The sequence below is a fragment of the Mixophyes fleayi genome, chromosome 6, assembly GCF_038048845.1.
Source record: "Mixophyes fleayi isolate aMixFle1 chromosome 6, aMixFle1.hap1, whole genome shotgun sequence".
Classification (NCBI taxonomy): Eukaryota; Metazoa; Chordata; class Amphibia; order Anura; family Limnodynastidae; genus Mixophyes; species Mixophyes fleayi.
The window spans coordinates 120,139,197-120,162,593 of record NC_134407.1 but is presented as its reverse complement, the minus strand read 5'-3'; the positions used below and the strand labels follow the sequence as shown (position 1 = coordinate 120,162,593).

The window sequence follows — 23,397 nt, the reverse complement described above, 5'->3', positions numbered from 1 at the left end:
TCCTCCTTTTGGATGATGGGGGTGACAAGTTGGAGCAGTTCCTGGAATGTGGGTTTTTTCATTCTCAGGAAATTCCTGAAGTCATCGGGGTTGTTGTCCTGTATCTCCTGCAGCAGGGTTATATGAGAGAATGAGTCTCTCCTCTTGAACTACTCTTTTTTCCATTAAGATCTATTCTTTCTCCTTCCTTCCCTTCAGGTCTGTACTTGCAGTCTTCTTGCCACAACGAGCAGAAAAAGAGCAGTTGCTTATTGTTCTTCAAAAGTATCCATATTAGTAAAAAAAATTGTTTATGTGCAGTTGCGAACAAACATACACTATACATGTGCTAATGAATGTATGAAGAAAATGTGTTACCTTCGCTTTTATGAGGTTTGAGGTGGTTACTATTGAACATGTTCTGCCCCTTATTTAAATTTCTTGGGGATATCGTTACATGGACCTCATAAGTCATTTCAGTGTGTACAAAATACTAATCTTTGCTCACGACAATATGACTGTGAAAAGTCGCTGCCCGGACAGTCGATCTTTTGTTAATCGTCTAAAACGTAACTAGTGTGTACGCTTTAATTGTCCAAGCGATCGGACATTCGATCAAAGGTAAAGGCATTGTGGATAACACGTTGGTCGGAAAATTCTTCAGTGTGTACCTAGACTTAGACTAAGCACCAAAGTGAATGACAAATATTATCTGTACAGTGCTGCGGAATTAATGGTGCTATATAAATGATAATAACTACAGCAAAGTAGATGACTGTCACGAGCACGCTCCCAGCTGCTAAGACTTTGGGTGTTCGCTGTGTGAGGTTACACACGATTTCAGCAGTCAAGTCTCTCTCTACCTGTTAGGAATCCCTCCAGCCAGTACAGCAAAACCCGGAGTCTGCTCCAAAAGTCTGGTGTTCACTGTTGCCCCTAGTGGCGGGGACAGACTTGGCTGCAGACAAAGAGGGTCGTGAGATGTGCACTGGCTGGGGAGAATCCAGGAACGGTTACCGAGGCCGTAGATTAGGAAGTGCAGGAGGGAGTCTGGTGAGACACCGAGTGGATGGTGTCAAGACTGATCTATTACTCGTGGAACAGTTGATGGAGAAGTCCCCTGATCCACAGCGACTTCTGTACCGGTGCTTGTCCAAAAGGAACTTGCAGTGATAGGAAAAGATGATTAAACTGAACGTAGGCAGTAGCCAAGGGTAAATACAACCCTCAGTACCGGTGAGAGTCTGGAGATTCTAGGGAAATAGTTCTTAGGCGATTGCCAGGGGTAACTGCACCCCACAGTACCGGTGAGAATCCGGAGATTGGAGGGAAACAGTTCCTTGGCGGTTGCCAGGGCTAACTACAATTATAGGCACACAGTGATATATGTAAACAGTCAATAGTACCTGTGGCAAGGTTGAGTCAGGAGCCAAAGGAAGATGGTTGAAATCTGAGCACAGAGATGCTGCAGGGGCTGCGTCTCCGTATTAGGCTAGGATGAGCAGAGGAGCTGCAGCTCACGCCGGAGCCGTGCCTGGGAGCACGACTTTACCGGGGTCCAGGAGATAGCTGATTGGAACTGGTGAGTAGAGAGTAGAATCGTCAGGAACAGAATCAGATCTGGTACATGGGATATCAACACAGGAGAAGAGTCAAAGCCGAGCCGAGTCGGTAAACAGGGAAATCCAATGAAGAGTAGGCAGGAGCGGAAACGGTCTGGTACACGGGAATACACTAAGCTGGCAGGAAACAACAGGAGCTGGTAACAGGGAAAACACAAGGGAGTAGGAACACTAAGGTAAACGTATTACCGGCAATCCTGCAGAGAATTAGCCGGCTATTTAAGGAAAGCAGAACCAATAGGCTGCAGGTGATAATGAGGAGGCCAGGTGAATGAGCTAGGAGAAACAGGCTGGCCAGGTGAGGCATAATATAGAAATGACGGCATGAATTGAGGGCAGATTCCGACAGAGAACAGACCTAACTGACCCTATCTAATCTATCTAGCTAATCTATCTGATCTACCTAAACTAATACTAAGCCAACTACCTATCTAAACACCCAGTGGCTATCTAACTTACCTCACTACCTACCTATCCATAACTATCTATCTAGTTACTCTGACAGAGAGCCCGGCGAGTCATAACACTACCTATCACACAAGTTATAGACTTGCTGAATCGCCCCACAACAGCGCTCTCACACCCTCACACTTCAGGTTTTAGCAAGGCCCACACCAGCAAACAAAGGCTTAACTCTTCACACCTCCAGACTGTTACACAAATGTAAATGCAAGCACACACAGCTTGTTAATCAAATGTATCAAATCACACACCGGCATTCAAAGGGTTAACTTGGTCAAGATATATTCTTCTTAACAGGCTAATGGATTCGTTAGAGTATCAAGGACGCAACTTACTAAATTTAGAGATTTAATATATAATGGTACAGGGCATTCAGATATAAAAAAAACAAATAATAAACTATTGACATAACACACACAAGCTAAGCAGTTTAAAAAAAAGGGGTTACATTCAGGGTATCCCTTACATGAGTTGAATATCTGTGCCATGGGATACTGGCTAGGAAGATGGACAGCTTATCAATGTGGATTGATTTTCCCAAAAGACTCACAGTTTTCCTCTTCCCAACACAGGTTTTTTAAGCAAAATAAAATGGGATGGTCTTCACAGAGGCAGTGTTAAATGCTAATGGGGGGCAGGGATGTCCCGAGTGTCACTATAGGTTATACTTGCCCACTTTTTGACTGTCCTCTGGGAGGACAGGTCATGTGACAGGGGTAGGAGGAGGGGTGGTGAAGCTCCGCCACCCCACTATAAAATGCTGAAATTCACGACACTGAATAGCAGGGGTGGGGCTTAATGACACGATTAAGCCCCACCCCCGATATTCAATGCTGTGAATATAGTTTTTGTTAGGATCAGAGAGGCTTGCCTACTCTTCCGGGAGAACTCCCCGAAATTCGGGAGCCTCCTGTAAATTCCAGGAGAGTAGGCAAGTATGCTAGTTTGCTCACAAATATTCCAAAAGTTTGACCTTTGGTAATTTTTCAAAAATATATCCCAGAGACATAACTTCCCCTTCAATATACCAGTGATAATCTCCTGCACATTTAAATACATGAGGAAATGACAATGCGACATACCTTTCCTACAGACATGTGATTATAGCTGTTCCCGAATACTGCCAACACCTGTCATTCACAACCCTGGTGTGATTTCTGCTCCTCAGTATGGAGTGCCACACAGATTTTCCAAAAAATTAACTATGATGACATTTTCCTTTGAAGCTCATATTTCTATATACCTGTATAGGCCTTCAAAGGCTGTCCTTAGCTGCAACGATGTCAAGCTGTGACCGGCACCACAAAGTCTATTCAGGTGTCCAAAAACTAACTTGTGTCAGGATATAGCTCACAGCAGGGGCTCTTTGAAGCTGCCACAGGTGACACTATATTCTAACATGGGGATGTGCAGAGTCACTGAATACACTTACAAAAGACTGTTTGACTACATTTTACACTTTGTAGCTCAATTTATCAATGAATTCATTGATATCAATGGATTACACTGCAGTTATGATTTAGGCCTTATTCCCCACAATTATGTGATGGGTTAAGCCTTATAAATAACTGTAAGTTCTTGATGTTCACGACAATGACAAAAAGGAAGTTACTAGGCCCAGAAACAGATTAAACTGTGGATGCTTTCAATAAAGATGGAGCAATTCCTTGGTTATGTCATGTTTATCTTTCACATCACTTAGACAACATTATCAATACTAGTGCTTTCCCCATGCTGGGCCTAAATTTAGAAGAGAAGTGTATGAAAAACACAGGGCCAATTTGTCTCACTAAACAAACAGGTTTTTTTTCCTAGTGGGAGTAAAATTACTAAATTCTATTACAATGTATGTTTGTGACAGGACATGTACATTTTTCAGCCTGTAACACCATACATAAATAGAAATTATTTTCTACTGTTGCATAACATTACTAAATAATTATACAGGATATAAGGCTAAGGGGGGAAATAAAGTGGCCGCATTACTGTAAAAAGCAACGTGACCTGCACACTAATACCGGTATTACGGTAGTAGTACGCTTAAATACCATTACTACGATAGATTCAACTCCAGCTTTTTGCTCGCAAAGCTGGGTTAAATTTACCGTAATAACGGTAATAGATTTAACGCTGCGCTAATTTGGGGGGGGATTTAATTCCCCCCTAAGGATATTCTCCCCACTAATTAAATTCCCTAAGTTTACAAACTGTTATAGTTAGGTTTGTTCACTCTTTTCAGGTTTAAGCAGTCACAGGACACAGGATACACTAATGCAAATCATGGACCTTAGAGCAGCACTTTCTAAATAGGGGTTTTACTAAAGGGGACGCAGGGATGTGCAGTTCTTATTACTTTTCATAGTACTAACAACTAAAAGAAGTAAAACTATTATATAATAAATGTTCTGTATTATTAGGCTAATTAACATAACTTAACTGGAGTGTAGATAAGGAGATACTGCTGGTAAGATTGGTACAAAAAAAAAAAAAAAAAATACGGTGGAAGGTCACGTGATTGTGCATGGACATGAAATACCAAGTCTATCTAGCCCAAGAGCTGTTTGTTATTCCATAGTCAGTTCTGAATCCAAGCAATTCCACATCATTATATCCCCAGCTGTAAACTACTCTATGTAACTATAAGTACTGGTGTGACCTATTTTATTTGCTACAAGCTGCCTTTCAGTTTGATAATTTTTTTGCGCCTATTGGATTGAGTGTCTTTTTTGCTTGATATCTTCTATGTAACCGTCAATGAGAACAACAGAGTTGTTACAAGAAGTCCCTACTCCTTATTGCTCTGGTCAGTGGCCGGCAGCTGACAAACAACAGATTAAGGGGGCATATTTATCAATCATCGGCAAAATTGAAAAATAGTTATCAATCCTTATCGCATGGATAAGGATTGAACTATTTCTCAAATTTATTAAAAACGGATCACAGAAACAGCAGTTTCGAAAAATTGCTGTTTCTGTGATAAAAAAAAATCACTTACCCTGCCTCTTCGGAACGCAATGTCCTCTAGGTCTTCTTCATTTGTCTTCACACTGGAACAACGCATGTGCAGTTCGAAGAACTGCACATGTGCACAGACATCCCCGCTCTGTCTCTGCAACTATAGTTGCAAAGAGAGTGGTGAGTGACAGGGAGGGATCATGTGATTATTATTATTATTTATTTATAGGGCGCCACTAGGTATCCGTAGTGCCGTAAAGGGACAAACAAAGTTACAATACAAAGGTGAGACAGCATGATACAGTAAACAAAACGCACAGTAACTCCGAGATCTCAAAGCACAGCTAGAGGGGAAGGTCCTGCATACGGCGGAGCCCAAGAGGGCACGGAAGGCAGGGAAACCCCCAGAGTGAAGAGGAGGGAGCAAGAGGGAACGGGGAGGAGGAGGGCAAGGTAGCTGGAGAGCAGAGTTAAAAGTGGTGAAGACAGGAGGAGAGATGACTCTGCTCAAAGGAGCGTACAATCTAAGGGGTGGGGTAGACAGACAGAGAGACACGAGGGAGGGAGAGAAGAAGGATAAGGGAAGGGGAGTGAAGGGGAAGAGGCAGAAGATCTGGTAGGGAGTTAAGTGGGAGACTGGAAGGCTTTAAGAAAAAGGTGGGTTTTTAGAGCCAGTTTGAAACTGGACAGATATGGGCAGGTTCTGATAGAGGGAGGGAGCTTGTTCCAGTGGAGGGGGCAGCGCAGGCGAAGTCTTGGATACGCGCATGGGAGGAGGTGATCAGGGGAGAAGAGAGGCGACGGTCACTGGCTGATCGGAGAGGGCGGGAAGGAGCATGAATAGAGAGGAGGGTGGAGATGTAGGGTGCAGTGGAGTTGGCGAGGGCGTTGTATGTAAGAGTGAGAAGCTTGAAGAGGATTCTGTAGGGGAAGGGGAGCCAGTGAAGGGATAGGTAGAGGGGGGAGACAGACGAGGAGCGGCGAGAAAGGAAGATAAGCCTAGCGGCTGCGTTAAGAACAGACCGAAGGGGAGCGAGATGAGATTGGGGCAGGCCAGTAAGGAGGAGGTTGCAGTAGTCCAAGCGGGAGATGATCAGAGAGTGAATAAGACACTTGGTGGCATCTTGGGAGAGGAAGGGCCGGATGCGAGCGATGTTACGCAGCTGGAAGCGGCAGGATTTCGCAAGAGAGAGAATGTGGGGGCCGAAGGAGAGAGAGGAGTCGAGGATGACACCGAGACAGCGAAGTTGGGGGACAGGGGAGATAGAGGTGTTGTCGACAGTGATAGCGAGGTCAGCAGGGGGCGAGGTATGAGAGGGAGGAAAGACTATGAGTTCTGTTTTGGCGAGGTTGAGTTTGAGGAATCGAGAGGACATCCAGGAGGAGATGGCAGAGAGGCAGGCGGACACCCTAGAGAGGAGGGAGGGAGAGAGATCAGGAGAGGAGAGGTAAAGTTGAGTGTTGTCAGCGTAGAGGTGGTAGTTGAGGCCATAGGAGCTGATAAGTTCACCCAGGGAAGAGGTGTATAGAGAGAAGAGTAAGGGTCCCAGGACGGAGCCCTGAGGGACCCCGACTGGAAGGGAGGACAGGGGGGAGAGAGAACCAGATGTGGTGACAGAGAAGGATCGGTCAGCAAGGTACGAGGTGAACCAGGACAAGACAGGGCCGGAGAGGCCAAAGGACTAGAGGGTGTGGAGGAGGAGGGGGTGGTCGACGGTGTCGAAGGCTGCAGACAGATCAAGGAGGATGAGAAGGGAGAAGTGGCCCCTGGCTTTAGCAGAGAGGAGATCGTTGGTGACTTTAGCTAGGGCCGTTCCAGTGGAGTGAAGGGGGCGGAAACCAGACTGGAGGGGATCAAGGAGGGAGTGTTCGGAAAGGTAGGAGGAAAGACGGAGGATTTTGGAGGCAAAGGGGAGAAGTGAAATGGGGCGATAGTTAGAGGGAGAAGTAGGGTCAAGATTAGGTTTCTTAAGGATGGGGGATACGAGAGCATGTTTGAAGGAGGGAAAGATGCCAGTGGAGAGGGAAAGATTGAAGAGGTGAGCGAGGTGGGAGCAGGTGGTGGGGGAAAGAGAGCGAAGAAGGTGGGAGGGGATGGGATCCAGGGGACAGGGAGGATGAAATGAGAGAGTGTACTTCCTCGCCGGTGGTGGGGCGGAAGAGAAGGTGGCTAGGGGGGGGGGGGGGGGGAGTACGGAAAAGAGGGGGGGTGGATGAGAGAGTGGAGGAGGAGATATCAAGTCGGATGGCCTCAATTTTAGAGGAGAAAAAGGAGGCGAAGTCAGAGGCAGTCAGGGAGGAGGGGGTGGGAGGAGGGGGTGGGGTCAGGAGAGTGCTGAATGTGGCGAAGAGGCGGCGGGGGTTAGAGGATTGGGAAGAGATGAGGGATTTAAAGAAAGATTGTTTAGCAAGAGAGAGGGCAGATGTATGATGAAAGGATGAAATTAAAGTGGAGGAAGTCCGCTAGGGAGCGGGATTTTCTCCAGTGGCGTTCAGTGGTACAGGAGCATTTTTGGAGGAAGCGGGTAAATTTGGAGTGCCAGGGTTGGGGTTTGGAACAGCGAGGGTGGACGGAGTGGGCAGGGGCGACCGCATCCAGAGCAGAGGTGAGGGTGAGATTGTAGAGGGAGACCGCCTGGTTGGGGCAGGCCAGGGAGGAAAGGGGAGAAAGGAGGGTATCGAGAGAGGAGGACAGAGAGGCCGGGTTAAGAGCGTCAAGGTTGCGTATGGATAGAGTAGGTTTTGGCAGGGGGGGGAGCAGGAGAAGAGGAGAGAGAGAAGGAGAGGAGATGGTGATCGGATAGAGGAAAGGGAGAGATGGAGAAGTCAGAGAGACTACAGAGGTAGGAGAAGACAAGGTCAAGGGAGTGACCAAGGCAGTGGGTAGAGGAGGAGGTCCATTGGGTAAGACCAAGGGAGGAAGAAAGGGTGAGCAGTTTGCTGGAAGCAGGGTCAGTGGGATTGTCCATGGGGAAGTTAAAGTCGCCAAGGATGATGGAGGGGAGGTCGGAGGAGAGGTGGTGAGGAAGCCAGGCAGCAAAGTTGTCAAGGAAGAGGGAGGTGGGGCCAGGGGGGCGGTAGATGACCGTGACACGGAGATGGATGGGGTAAAAGAGGCGGATAGAGTGGGCTTCAAAGGAGGAGAAGGAGAGGGAGGGTTCAGGGGGAATGATGCGAAAAGTACAGGTGGGGGATGGGAGGAAGCCCACTCCCCCGCCTGGGCGGGCACCAGGTCTGGCGGAGTGGGTGAAGGTGAGGCCACCATAGGAGAGGGCAGCGGGGGAGGCGGTGTCAGAATCGGAGAGCCATGTTTCAGTAATGGCAAGGAGGTTAAGGGAGTTGGATAAAAAGAGGTCGTGGATAGCAGTCAGTTTGTTGCGGACTGATCTAGCGTTCCAGAGGGCACATGAGAAGGGGGGAGAGGAGAGGGGGGAGAGGAGAGGGGGGAGAGGAGAGGGGGGAGAGGAGAGGGGGGAGAGGAGAGGGGGGAGAGGAGAGGGGGGAGAGGAGAGGGGGGAGAGGAGAGGGGGGAGAGGGGGATGAGGTTAGCAAGAAGGGCAGTACGCGGGGGAGGGCGGTGAGGAGCAGGAGGGGTAGGGTGGGGGGAGAGTGTGGGTATGGAATGAGAGCAGGGAGGCATAGTAGGGAGAGAGATGGCAAAAAGAGGGTGGAGGGAGGAGGAAGGGAGACCAAGAGCGAAAGGGATGAGGTCGGTAAGAGAGGCCTAGTATGATGAAGCTAAAGATCAGGCGGGGAGGGCTGGGAAGACAAAAACAGGAAATAAGGCAGGGAGGCAAGGAGTAACAGAACAGTGAGATAAAGAGAAAGAGGACAGAGAAATATAGATAAAACAGGGCAGGGAGACAATGGCAATATGGAAGACAACAGGGAGACAATGGCAAAATGGAAGACAGTGGCAAAATGGGAGACAATGGCAAAATGGGAGACAATAACAAAGTTAGGGCATGGAAGGCATGGAGCAACAGGACAGAGATACTAAGGGCAATGAAACAGGTCAGAATAAAAACAGGTACAAATAGTAAAAATATATAGTAACAAAAGTAAAAAAAGTAACAGGTAAGTGTAGAATCAGGAAGAAAAGAAACAAAACAGAGTAAAAGTAGGTAAAATATTATAAGACAAAACAAAATAATGGCAGGTAGACTAAAACAGATAAAGATTAAAATCCGGAAAATAGTATCTGGTACCAATAAAGTCTGAGGTGCAGGTCCAGGGGGAAAAGGTAAAGTCACGGTGAGGAGGTCAGTCACAGGTCCAGGGAGACGGTTGTGGAAGCAGGGCACCAGATGAGATGAGGGGGAGCAGGAACATGGAGAAGACATCAGAGGAGGATAAGAGATGAGTCACGGCAGGAGGTGGGCGTCAGGTGAGGAAAGCCAGCAGGATCGCTGAAGGCCAGGAGCACGGGGAACCATCCGATGGCGATCCCTCCACACATGCACTGTCCAGCTCTGCTCTTCGGAGGAGAGCTGGCAGCACTGAAATCTGACAATTTTGATAAAGTACGCCAGCTTCAGCTGACGTACATTATCAAGACAAGTTACCGGGCCGGCCGCCCTCCGGATTCAATTCCACAAGATTTTTACTCGCGGCCACATCACATGACAAGGGATGCGGCCACCTGTGCGACCCCCGGGCTGTCATCTCCCAGCCCGCGCATTACACAGAGGGACCTTAAGTTCCCGGTAAGAGCACTATCGTGCTTTCTTAAATATGCCCCTAAGACCCAAAGAGACCAACAACTTTCACTGACCAATTACAAGCAAGACAGAGCACACGATAAGGTGCGCTGCAGCGCTCATTGCACTATCCAGCCGTGCGTCATTTAGGGGATGGGCCGGCGTTCAGTAACACCTGGCTGCACGTTGGTTCAGGCAGGAACACTCCGGTATGTTTAGCCCTTTGGAATGTCTGACGTCACCAGCCAATAAGCGGATGTGGTGAAAGCGCGCCAAGGACAGGATCGCACGTTTGAAAGTTTCTGGCAGGTAACGCGAAGTCTACGTCTATGTACTAATGTGGGCTCGATACATGTTAACCATCTGATTTCGTGTCCTTTGTGTCTGACCCCTTTAGTAATGGCTACACGGTCTAAGAAAAGAAAGAGCGATGACGGCGGGGAGGGAGTTTCGGTCAAACGGAAAGCAAAGACTGACGGCTCTTCCGGCACTGGGGATCGTGTTATAATCGAGCACTGGTGAGTTGGGCTTTAGGCTGGAAGTCTTTGGCTGTAGCTGAAAACAAGATCTGGGCGATCTTGGAGAAAATTGGTGTTTCCTAGAGTCTAGTACACGTTGGAGAACGAGAGCAAATGAATAGCTAGTTGTCATGGATCACACCTTATTGGTTTCACAGTTATCTGTCGAACAGATTTTTATTTTTTTTAATGGCCCATTTGGTTTCTGACACATAACAATCAGCTTGTGCATTTATACTTCTCATTTAAATCCCTCTGACAAATTATCCAGGTTGTAAGAATATCCATGTTTGAGCACATGTGGTTGAATGACAATGAGTGAGACCATGAATGTTACCTGTACTCACTAATACCTTGATATTCATGTAATCAGAACTTCCAGATGCCCTCCTTTCCTAATATACCCCACCAAGACTCGTCTTAATAAACGTCAATAAACCCCATTCTCCCAGAGGGGGAACTAGTGAGCAGTGAATAATGGTGCAGGGAGGTGGAAACAGGCCCCCCAACCTTCTGCATCTGCCCTGCAGCAGGCCCCATTATCTGTATGCCACCAATGGTAGTTTTGCCACTTCATTCTCCACAAACCAACCTTATTTTTCCACGCACCCAAACCCCTACTTATGTGAAACTGGGTTTAACTTCCAAACTCTTATGCCATGACTGAATAACTTGAAGAAGAAAAAATATTTTTTTAAACACATTTTATTGTACTCACATGTGGTATAAGTCACATTGTACATATAATAGTATGAAAGCCAATGTAAATAGTTACACATGCCAACATGTATAAAGCATAGTGCAACATCAATACATTTACAGTCATTATCCCCCATCCCAGAATAAGAAGGAAGACATAAAATGGTTTTAAATAAAATGTAGCAAATTGGACCCAGCTGAAAGAAACAATGAAATTGAAACCAATCTGAGGGAATGATTAAATGTATGATATTAACTTCACCATACCTACCTTCCCCATGTTCCCTTTATACTCTTTGCTGCTAACAGTCCTCGTTCTATGTACTTCAGTAACTGAAGTACCCAAGGTGGAAGGGACAGATTTTGCAGGTCACTACTCTCTTTGGGGCATATTTATATACTAAGGCAATTGATAGTTTACTCCTTATTGCAGATAAGGATTGAACTATCATATTTATCAAAATGTTACACAGGGACAGCAGTCATGATAAACTGCTGTCCCTGTGAAGTGTAACACTTACCTTATCACTGCATCTTCGTTCCCTATGACCAGCGCGATCCACATCATCCTTGTAATAATAGAGATGTTGTTCAGCGCTCCCTATTTGGGTCTTAATCAGTGGACGAGCAGCCACCTGGGAGTAGGGATAGCTCAACCCTAAGTTAATATTAAATTTTCCAACAGTGACTCCCTGGGCGCTTGAAACAGGGTACAATAAAGATAGCAAAAACAAAAACTTATTAAGGGCAGTTAAACATATAACAGCCCTTCCGTGTATTTACACTGACACAGTAGTATAAAACCAGCACATAGAAATACCATCCAAAGGCTAACAATGTCCGTGTCAATCCCAGATAGATCAACATGGACCATGGGTAACACAAGTCTTGGACTGGGCTAATATTAGTCCACTTTCATGCCCAAGAAACGATTGCAGCCAATACTGTGTCAAAAACGGAAAGTGCACAAATCTCCTTATGGTCTGTCAGCCGACAGTAGGTTCCAGCGGAGAAAACTTGAAAAGGACCTTGTAATAGGGGACTTACCCTTGGTCATATAGGGCCAATCTTGTCCTCTCAGGTCCTTACTTGTTACCAGGAACAAACGATAACTCCGTTCCCAATGTGCTAGAGAGCGATGTAGCAACCCGGAAGTTGCTGACAATCTCGTGGTCGGCGAAGTTGCGCATGCGCGACCAGGTCCGTTTGCTATCCACATCGGTGGTGAAAGTCAGTTTGTGTTGCCCTAAACGAGCAAAGGTTGGTCGATCCAACGCGTTTCGCACTATGCTTCTTCAGGGATCAAAGCTCCCTGAAGAAGCATAGTGCGAAACGCGTTTGTTCGACCTACCTTTGCCTGTTTAGGGCAACACAAACTGACTTTCACCACCGATGTGGATAGCAAACGGACCTGGTCGCGCATGCGCAACTTCGCCGACCACGAGATTGTCAGCAACTTCCGGGTTGCTACATCGCTCTCTAGCACATTGGGAACGGAGTTATCGTTTGTTCCTGGTAACAAGTAAGGACCTGAGAGGACAAGATTGGCCCTATATGACCAAGGGTAAGTCCCCTATTACAAGGTCCTTTTCAAGTTTTCTCCGCTGGAACCTACTGTCGGCTGACAGACCATAAGGAGTTTGTGCACTTTCCGTTTTTGACACAGTATTGGCTGCAATCGTTTCTTGGGCATGAAAGTGGACTAATATTAGCCCAGTCCAAGACTTGTGTTACCCATGGTCCACATCATCCTTGTGCATATGCTCTGTAGTGAAACCTTCAGGCATGCGCACAAACTTCCATGCACTTACTGTTGCAGAGAGCGGTGTGTGACAGTGAGATTTCAAATGATCCCTCCACATACGTGGAGTGAAGCAGAGCTGAAAGGTAGCAAAAACAGTAATGTAAGCTGGCGTACATTGGCACAGGTGCAAAAGTCTTTTCATTCCTTCTTGACTTGCAGTACATAGCAGTCCCCATAGATGTCTATGGGCACTGCTATGTATTTCGGGAAAAAAAGTGCAAAGCAGCAGATACCTGCTGCGATGCAGCAATAATCAATTTGCAATATACTTAGTTTTGCGCCCATGCCGTTTCGGGGAATAAACAGGCAAAGCATGTTTAATAAATAGGCCACTTTATAAGGAGGGGGAGAGAGCTTGCAGGAGATACCACTGAGGGTCAGAAAGTACACCAGGGAGTGATTTGCCATATTGGATTTTATACCTGGGATTACTGTCACTAGGTGGGGATTTTTCTGTATTGATAATTTTTTCGTGGTAGTGCTGTTCTGTAAAAATATAGCTTTCTCTACAGAAACCAACACCATCTAGTGACTGCAGCTCGCAATATAAAATTATGAAAATTAATTTGCATGTCTGTTTTCTAAATAGTCAGAGACATTTCAATAGTTAATGGTAACCTGATTTGGTAAAAAACCAGATTACTTTATATAGGTTGTGGTTCCAATTGAATCAGTATTGCTCCATTTCATACCACTAATTTGCACATGCCTAAGCTGACATTAGTGAGCCATGATAATTTATGCATCTTAAATGTTGCTACAAGTATTACCTTATGTTAGTGAGGTGTATATTATGAATAGGGGACACTATGTTGTGCTTTGGTTGCACTATAGTGTGATTGACTATTGTGGCAACAGAAACTTAAGACTTGATCAGAAGAATAAAAAATAGTTGCATGAAAGTAATTGCATAAAATAGCATGCATTGTTATAAGATTTGGTTGGACATAAAAATTTGGCAAGGGCTGCAATTAAAATTAAGTTTTGTAAAAGTTTACATATTTAAGAAAGTTTTCCTTATGGTGACTCCAAGTAGCAAGGTGTCTGTGGGTTCTGACATTACCACAACTAGCTGCTTTTGATTAGTTTCTACTTCAGACGAGGCTGAAGTTAGCTTCTTATTCGGCCAGCTTCTTATTTGTTTCTAATTGATGCTCCAGCTTCTTATTCGGAAAAGCTTATTTTTAAAGTATTCAATCAATTTGGATCACAGATTTCACATCAAATTAACACTACAGGGGGTCCCTTATACAAAATGCATTAGTATTTTGCTTGACCCAACAAGGTTATGTAATCAGGGGGCAAAGTGGGCAAAGTCACCATATTTTATCATTTTGAATAAGTAGCTGCAGTTTTTCAAGGGTTAAATGCTGTTGGGCCAGCAATTTGACAGTGGGAATCAACACAGGGTGGTGAGTTACATATAAAACATCTGTCTTTTGCCTGGTCCAACGCTGTTTTGGCCATGAAATCAGGTGGCGAAGTGGGCACAGATATAGACCACTGATTTCATGCCCATAACCTTGTTGGGTCAGGTGAAATGCTAATGCATCTTGCGGCACACACAGATATTCATTGGCGTGTATTCTGATTGTATTGATATATATGGAGTTTTATAGGTTTATTTGATTATGACTTGTAAAGTGGAGCTCGCACATCGAGAGTATATAAGGAGTCTTCACGAAGACCCCCTTCATGCACCTTGACAAAGGCTCCAGGCGAGCCGAAACGCGTTGGCTGACGGGGGACTGTGACGTCAGACACTCCTAGCGGGGGATTTCCTTTAGCCGACTTGCCTCTTGTCTTGCTGAGTGAAGTTTATGCGAGTGTTTGCCTGGGAGATGGCTCGCTGAATATTATCGTCTGTTACGCTGGCTGCAAGTTAAGGGACGGTAAGGGTCCATCTTTACCCCGTTATCGTGTTTGGTCTGGCGGTTTTATTTGGTTCTTTGATTTAAATCTTTATTTTTCTAATAAAGTGTTTAATGGTTTTACACTATGGAGCATTTATTTCTTTTTTTGGATTAATTATTGTCGAGTGGAATCCTGCTGTTGGAAGATCTACTTGATGGGAGGAGTGTGATTTATGTATATGCCTGATTACATATATCATCTGGTGAGTGTACACCCTTGAGAATACCCTTTACATCACGTGGTGTTTAAGTTGCTATTTTCAGTGCAGGGCACCAAAAGGATACTTTATATCACCTAATTCAGTATACAGGTTGCACTATGTTTTTGTTTTTTGGTTTTTTCTCTCCATATATCGATGAGAAGTATGAAATAATTGGAACCATACAGAAGAACCTTCCACATCTCAGGATTTTGGGACATTGATGAACTTTTTTATTTCCTTCTAGATAGAATCTTGTGTTTGTGTTTAATACTTATACTGAGTTGATTGATCTGTTCCATTTGATTGGCACCTGTCAGCAAATTAGTTGTTGTTTTATCGAAATGCTAATGCATTTTGTATAAGGGACCCCCTGTAGTGTTAATTTGATGGGAAATCGGTGATCCAAATTGTTTAATCCTTTTAAAAATGAGCTTTTCTGAATAAGGAGCTGGAGCATGAATTAGAAACGAATAAGAAGCTGGCCGAAAAAGAAGCGAACTTCAGCTTCGTCTACTTCAGAGAGTTCTGGACAGTCTGCAGGCCTATTATACTAAATTTAATGTTGCACCTGGTTTGACCAATGCAGCCATGCAGTGGCCGGCTGGCCAGGGTGTCAGCTTGCCCCTTAAACATTAGACAATATGTTAAAAATGTGAGAGACATTTTAGTAGCTTGAAAATATAATAGACGTTCCAATATTACTGTATGCAATTCAATTTACGTTGGATTACTATTTTAATAAAATAATTTTTCGGGGATATATTTAAGAATATAATAAATTACTTGGAAAAAATAATTCTGGTTTGGGTTATGTGAGGCCGAAACATAAGTTGAATAGGCTTGGATCTTTACTATTGCGCTTGTGCAATGAAGCTTAGCTGGGAATCCCAGCCTGGGATCTTGACTTGCAGCCGGAGTCAACGTTGTATTTTCTTTCATTGTATAAGTTTAGTGTAAAAATACTAGGTAGTATATATTTTTTTAATCTGCAGTCTCAAATAATATATACACATAATGCAAGTACAATGAAACCTTTTATTTATTTTGCAGTTAAAATTGCTGTGATTGTTAATAGATGCATCTATAATACATATTCCCGTCGACGCGTTCTTGCTGCGCGGTCATTATGTATTTCTAGCAGGAATACATAATGCACCTCGCTACTGTACTGTAGAAATTTGTTACAATACGTTATAAAAGTTTAAAAAACAAAATGCAGAATACAGCAACACAATAATAATTACAATTATCAAATGCAAAACTACAAATAGCCACCTTATGGCAAAAGCTGGGTTCAACATTTAATTGTCGATGTTCATTTTTCCCAACGTGAAGTATTTTTAATTAGGTTTTAATTTCAGGATTATTACCCCCCCTACCAGCATAGAAAAGAAAAAGCATAAATCGCTTTAGCCATATTATTCGTTATGTGCTTAAAGGTGTTATCTGTGAGTGATACTACTTTCAGTTGTGCCAAGTAATGATGGTACAGGACAGGGTCTTTTTGATATATTGGGGTATATTCAATTAGCTTTTCAGTTCGCGATTACTCTCGGCTGCACGAGTCCCGATACTGCAACATCGCAGATTTCCGTGTGCACCCCCTAGAGTTGTGAAGGGAAATCCGCAATGTTGTTGTACCGTATTGTCACTTTACATGCACAGCTGTTGGCTGAAAAGCTAATTGAATATGCCATATTGACTGAAACATTACAGCATATTAAAATTGATCCCAAAAAATGTTTATCTGAGAGTACAGGAGGAGCTGTAACCTACCATGTCCAGTATAATAGTTTACGAAGTGAAAGTGTTCACATATGGTGCTATGCCCATGTCTTGAATTTTGTGATAACGGGAAAAAAAACAAATGTTGCGTACCTGCAGTTTCATTTTTGCAGTTTAATTTTTCAAGTTTCTCCAGAATTTAGCGTGAAAGCATTATACAGGAGAATGGCTGTATGGATAGAAGTTGTTAAACATTTAGGATAAGAAAAAAAAGAAAGAAGATTAGAGCTAATTGGTGAGACAAGATTGTCAGGAAAATCCAATGCAGCAACAACAATATTTGGACGTTTTGATGTTTTGTTACTACTTTTGTAAATCTATTTACATGCTTATCAATGATACAAGATTCAGAAAAGTTTTATGCAAAAACAAATAAGAATTTTTTTTACTTCAAAGTCTTCTAAAGTTTGAAATAATAGTGACAGCATTTATTTACTTGTAAATATTTGAACTACAGCCCCTTTATCAAGATGTTTACAGACAAGTGGTGTAGACATGTTTACTGCATGGAGTAGTAGATTCAGCTACAATAAAGCTGAGGGAACAGACAAGAACATTGTCTGTATGAGTAGTGGTCAACAGTGTCAAATGCAGCAGAGAGATCCAGGAGACTTAGAAGAGAATAATCACTTTTAGTTTTAGCTGTGATCAGATCATGTCACCTTGGTCAGCGCAGTCTTTGTGGAGTGTTGAGCAGAAGCCTGATTTAAAGAGGATGTGTGAGGTGAGGTAGGCAATTCCCTCAGTTTTGTGAGGCTTGTGAGCTGAGATGGGGCAGTAATTTGGGAGAGTTTGGGTCAGAATTTAGTTGTTTTTTTTAGAATAGGAGTATTCATGAGTAATAGTTACTGAAACATACCTTGAGAGAGTACAGATTTTAGTTAGAGGTGGAATGAGCACACGAGACAAGGACCTACCAATTTGAGAGGGTATGGGATCAAGAGGACAGGAGGTAGAGTAATAAAATAAGAGTGGGTACTTCCTCTTCCTTTGTGGGATCAAACGAACAGGGTGTCGGAGGATGCTGGAAAAGGAATTGAGCCGATTGCTTTTCGAGAAAGATGGCACCATTTCAAGTCTGATCTTATCAATCTTGTATTTGAAACAAGAAGCAAGATCCTGGGCATTGATGGTAGTTGGAGGGTTTGGGGTGGGAGGATTGAGAAGAGATTTAAATGTTTTGGCTAGAAGCCTGAGCATATATGAGATTGGAAGTATGCTTGTTCAGCAGTGTCCAGATCATTTTGATAGGAGTGGTAGATAGTAGTATATGTGGTGCCCCAAAACCCTGTTAAACAGCACAGAGGAAGTACATAAACACTTTTGAAATGCAGGGCTACAAGGGGTTAATAGAGGCTGAGAGAGACAAAGTGGGAATGACAGTTGAACTAAAAAGGTCCTGCCCAGGATGATGTGCAGGAAGGAGGAGTTTGTGTCATAGCAACAAGTCCACTGAGTTTGGTAATAACTGTGAACTCCCAGAACCAGTGGGGAGAGGAAAGTTCTAGACTTCTGAGGGAGAGAGATGAAGTTTATGAGTGATAAGAAATCTGAGTTGAATCTTTCCATGTAGCTGCTCACTACCTCAGGAACAGGCTGAGAGAGAGAAGAGGTATTACTGCTGGAAGTAGATCATATGAAGGAACTCTAGTTGAAAGTACAGTAGGCCTGCAAATCACCTTTGTCACAGATTCCTCCACTTGCTTTTTTCCATGCTGACAGATTTAATGTACTATAAAATTCCTGTGCACAGGTCAGCCCAGGACTGAGTGTAAAATATGGTAACGTTACCAGGGATAATATTGGTACCAAATGTTTTAGATGAATATTAATTTTAAGTGATTTACCTAAAAATTGATTTATTGATATTGAAGATGTTATCGCTATTGTGCCTTATACTCACCAAGTGTATATTATATGTTAAATGCTATTGTGCTTTATGTTGATCAAACGATTATTTTGATATTGCCATTGAGTTGAAGGGGTCAGTGGCGCGGTGGCTTACCAAAATTATCTTTACCGCATTATTAATAAACCCAAGTTATTTGACCAATCCTTGTCCCTTTCATTGAAGTATTTATCTCCTGACCACCGAATATCCGACAAAAAAAAAGAACCTGACTCGTATCTGGGAGACAAGGTAAGGGAAGGAAATCCCATCAGTAGATCGACCACCACATATATGCATTGAAATCATTAGAGGTACAAGATTTACGCCAGCTTTATGAGAGTTTCTGTAGATTTCGTGTTACTTTAGTGTGCCACGGTTGACAACGAAGTCTACACGGAGTATGAAGAGTCGCTAGGGTATGGTGAAAATGAGGAACTGCCATATCGAGGAAAGAGAATGTAGAAATTGGGGAGAGAAGGTGTTGGAGAGAGGTTGAAAATCAATAGTTAATATTCCCTGTGGGTATGAGGAGGCTTGGAAGAGTTTGACAGCAGGGAGGTTAAAGAACTGGTAGTGAGCGAATGTTGCCGGGCCCCCTGCCACTAGCTTCTATGTAACAAGGTGTTAACCTCTCTGGGCTGATTCACATGCAGGCTGCATGAATCGGCCAAGATTGGTTAAAGGAACAGGAGGATGGATTTCCTCCTGCTAAGATAGTATCCAAAAACTGTATAGAAAGGCACTGTTTTGTATTGAAAAGTGTGATTGTTTCTTCTGACCTCTTGATCACTGGTACCTTCAACCAGTGTGAACTGTCCTTGTTAGGACTACTGGAGCTAAATAAACATCACTTGCTTCAAAAACCTGCTTGACAACTTCTTCCATGCTGAAATTCCTGTGACCTACAGATTATACCCAACTCTAATCCGTTTCCGCCTCATCTGAGGTTTGGACCCAGCTTTTCGGTACCACTGCTCTGCCCCCTACCCAGCATATCTGGCCAGTGTGATAGGCCAGGGGGGGGATCCATCCACAGCAACCCTGGTCTATAGGAAGAGGTCAGGGTACCAGCCAAGGTGAACCAGCAAGGAGCTACCCTAGCAGCGACCACAGTCCAGAGGTGGCAGCATTGTAAGCACCTCCTGCTGTGGTTACAGGGCACTTGTGGGATAGTAAAAGGGAACAGTGGCAAACTAAACCCAACTATTTCCCAGCAACAGCAGATAGGGTGGCATAGGTGGTCCATCCTGTCACAGCGAGTAACTAATAAGGTGATGATCCGAGAGGGGAAAAGGAGTGTTAAGGAAATGAGAAACTGAGCATAGTCTAGAGAAAACAAGTTCAAGATAGTGGCCATCCTGGTGAGTAGTGGGTTCAATCCACTGGGAGAGCTCAAGTGAGGAGGTTAGAGAGGGCAGTTTTGAAGTGGCAAATGGAATGTGAATTAGCAATAGGGATGTTAAAATGACCCTTGATGATGGTAGGGCTGTCAGAAGATAAGTGAGGGAGCCATGCAGAGAAATGTTTAAGAAATTGTTGGTGGGGTCCAGGGGGGGTAATGGATGACAGAAACACGCATAGAGAGTGGTTTAAAAATCTTAACAGTATGTTGTTCAAAAGATGTGAATGTGAGTGATGGGACATTTGGTAGAACTGTGAACGTGCACTGTGGGGAGAGAAGTAGTCCAACCCTACCTCCTTGTCTGTCTTCAGATCTGGCGGTGTGGGTGAAATGGAGAACACTATGTGAAAGGGCTGCAGGTGAGGCAGTGTCTGATAGCGTGAGCCATGTTTGTTATTGCCATAAAGTTGAGGTTGTTTGAGAGGAAGAGGTCATGTATGGAGGCAAGTTTGTTGGAAGCAGAGCGTGCACTCCAAAGGGCACATTTAAAGGACTTTGGAAGAGATTTCGGTAGTGTTCAGATGTGTGTGGGAGAAGTGTTGGGGACCTGGATTAGGTGATATATCACCAGATAATAGAAGCAGGGAGGAAAAAAGATAGGAAAGATGATTGTAAAATGTGTGTCCTTTTAGTGACAGGGTGAGGTTGTTATAAATATTGAATTTAAATAGGACAACAGTTCATGAGTTAAGTAGAGGTGCCTGAAGTAATGAAGGGGCAGTGTGGACAGAAGTGTGTGTTGCAGGAACGGTGGAGGAGGATATAGTGCTAAATATAATGCCATGAAAGGGAAAGCAAGAAAAATTTGCCAAACATTGGTATTTAGAAGGAGAATGGCAACAAATGCGCAAATTTAATTGCTTACAGTAGTTGTATTGTCCTGTGCAATCAAAAGTAGCAGGGTAAAGATGCAGCTGATGTAGATTATTTCTAGAGATCTTTAATTGTTCAATGTTTGTTCAACTGTCTTATTTAACTCTATTTTCTAAACACTTTGTGAGAAAAACACGTCTGCTCATCATATATGTCTCCCCCAGAGTAAATGGTAAGTTATAGTGTGGTTGATTTCAAAATAAGTTAAGTTACATCTGTGCTAGTTGGACAGCTGATCAGAGAAGGCGGGGGGGATTATTGGGCTTACTCATGCTATATGAGAGCCAGGCCAGAGGCATACAATTGGTTCAATGAGCAGCAACTAAACACAGGGCAAGTAAGTAACAAAGTCCTATTACATTTTTTTTTAAAAATACAAAAATAAAATTATATAAAACTACAGCTGCAGAGATGAGAATATGATAGGATGAGATGTTCAGCTCTTGTACATACCTGGGGATAGAACAGATGTACTTAAAATTCTAGCATCCAGATCTGAGGCACATAGTATTGTATTACCTTGCATTATCTTGTATTGTTGTGTATTATCTGGAACAAGTATTACATCTGGTTTCAGCTCCTCTCTCAACTTGACTTGTTCTCCCTAATCCTAACCTAACCTTAAACTTTATTTTAACCTCAGTCTTAATGTCATGTATTTTGTTGCCATGGAAAATTTTAATGTCGGGAAAAGTTGTGATGATGCTTGTATCAAGGTGTATTGCATGTAAGGTGTTTGGAATCTTAGGATGTATCGCATCCTCCTCCCTTCCCTCTTCACTTTTTTTTATTTTATTTGCTCCCCCCCCCCCTATAGATAAAAGTGGAAAATGTATTTGTACAGTGCATTAGTGATATACTTGACAATATATGTTCATTTACTGTGTTATTCCTGTACAATAAACAGTTTAAAATTTTTTTTTTACCATCCAACAGACTTCATGACAATGCATATGATAACCTTTATGAACTTTATAAAGTCACCTGCACAGTGTAAGTTACTCAAGTCTAATGTGAGAAGACATTTTCAAAGCTAAAGATCATAAAGACAAGACTAAAATTCACTCTCTGAAGAGAACTTAGAATTGTACATGTCTCTATCCATTGAAAATCAATTGGATGATGAATTGGATGCAGAAGCAATTATTGACAGATTCGCACAATCTAGTGAATTCAAACAATTGCTCTTAATATAATGGATTGCATGAAATATGTTTTTGAACTACCTGTTAGTGTAAAATATTCAATACAAGCAAACTATTTAAAAATATCCACCATTTATTTAAAATAAATCAATTATAACAATCTATTTACATTCAGTATACTGTATGCTGCCAGTAATATATATGTACACTAATTACTAACAAAATAAACATTTATTTAACAAAAAATGTAATTGTACCCTTTTTCCACTTATGTATATTTTGAAAATGTTATTTATTTCTTATAAATGGTAGCCTTTATAGTTGTGGGTGGGTGGGTCCCCTTTGTCTCCTGGCAACCAATATTTTTAGACCCAGTCCACCACTGCAGCCATCTGTTCACTGAATTATATTGTCCGCCTTGGATAAGAAGTTTCCAAGCGGGGAACAAACATTGCCTTATCACATCGTTGTTTTTTGTGGGTGTGTTTTTTTTTGTTTGATTTTTTTTTTAGGTTTCTTAATTTAACTACTATACGTTTGTGAAATGTTTTATTTTTAGAAATCTCTGCACTAAGTTTCTGCACCTATTTCAATCATGATCTAGGCTAACTTTTAATGCTGGACATTTGTTTTGTACAATAGCAAATGTACCCACCCGTAAAAATTCCAAATATTTTTTTCTGTTAAAATCCAAGGCACAGCTCAAGCTTATATCGAGGGTCAGTGAATGAAAACATCACATATTGATATATTTCTATTGTATGCACAATAGGTATTGTGTATCTTTAATATATGTACTTTGCATTTCAGTACCAGTTGACGGGTTTATGGGCGAGCAGCCGGTGAACTGGAGAGTGCCATTCACTCTAGTTTGCCAAAATTGCATGTTGAGTTGAACCCTGTGAAACCACGTAGAGGAAGTTTTGAGGTGACACTGCAGCGTGGCGATGGGAAGAGTAAGACACTATTCAATTTGTTCAAAGCTACTTGTATGTATTCCTATCTGGAGCTAATAATAGAAATAAGATTTTATTTATTCCCTCCTGCTTAATTCCTAAAGAAATAATGGAACTGCAAAATGTAAATGTTCTAATTTGAGTCACGAGGGTAAAATATTTTGTGACGTGTTATTCTGACATTCCCATGCAGCTCTGTTTTAAAAAAATAAATAAAATAAAAATTGCATCCATACTTCTTTACAGAAAGTCCAAGCCCCTCCAACATATTTAGTTTCCTATATAGAACTGATAAAGATCGACATGAGACTAAAGTTGTTTGAGCTGCTGTGACATCACTGACCCCACCCAATACGGTGCATTTTTGTAAACCAAATTTTTGTCTGTTGCTCTGGTAGATATTCACTTTCCTCCTAACATTTTTTTTAACCTGCTACAGAGGGGTGAATGAGCATGCTGGACATAATTGAATAAGTGATGCATAAATCCT

General features: G+C 43.0%; 1 long non-coding RNA gene across 1 annotated transcript; it reads left to right on the top strand.

Annotated features, from left to right (window-relative positions):
- The first annotated feature begins 9,867 nt into the window (after nucleotides 1-9,867).
- Nucleotides 9,868-22,868, top strand: LOC142161515 (uncharacterized). The gene is made up of 3 exons (XR_012693421.1): nucleotides 9,868-10,027; nucleotides 10,116-10,236; nucleotides 22,762-22,868. It is a non-coding gene; the product is annotated as an uncharacterized LOC142161515 (long non-coding RNA).
- Nucleotides 22,869-23,397: the final 529 nt, after the last annotated feature.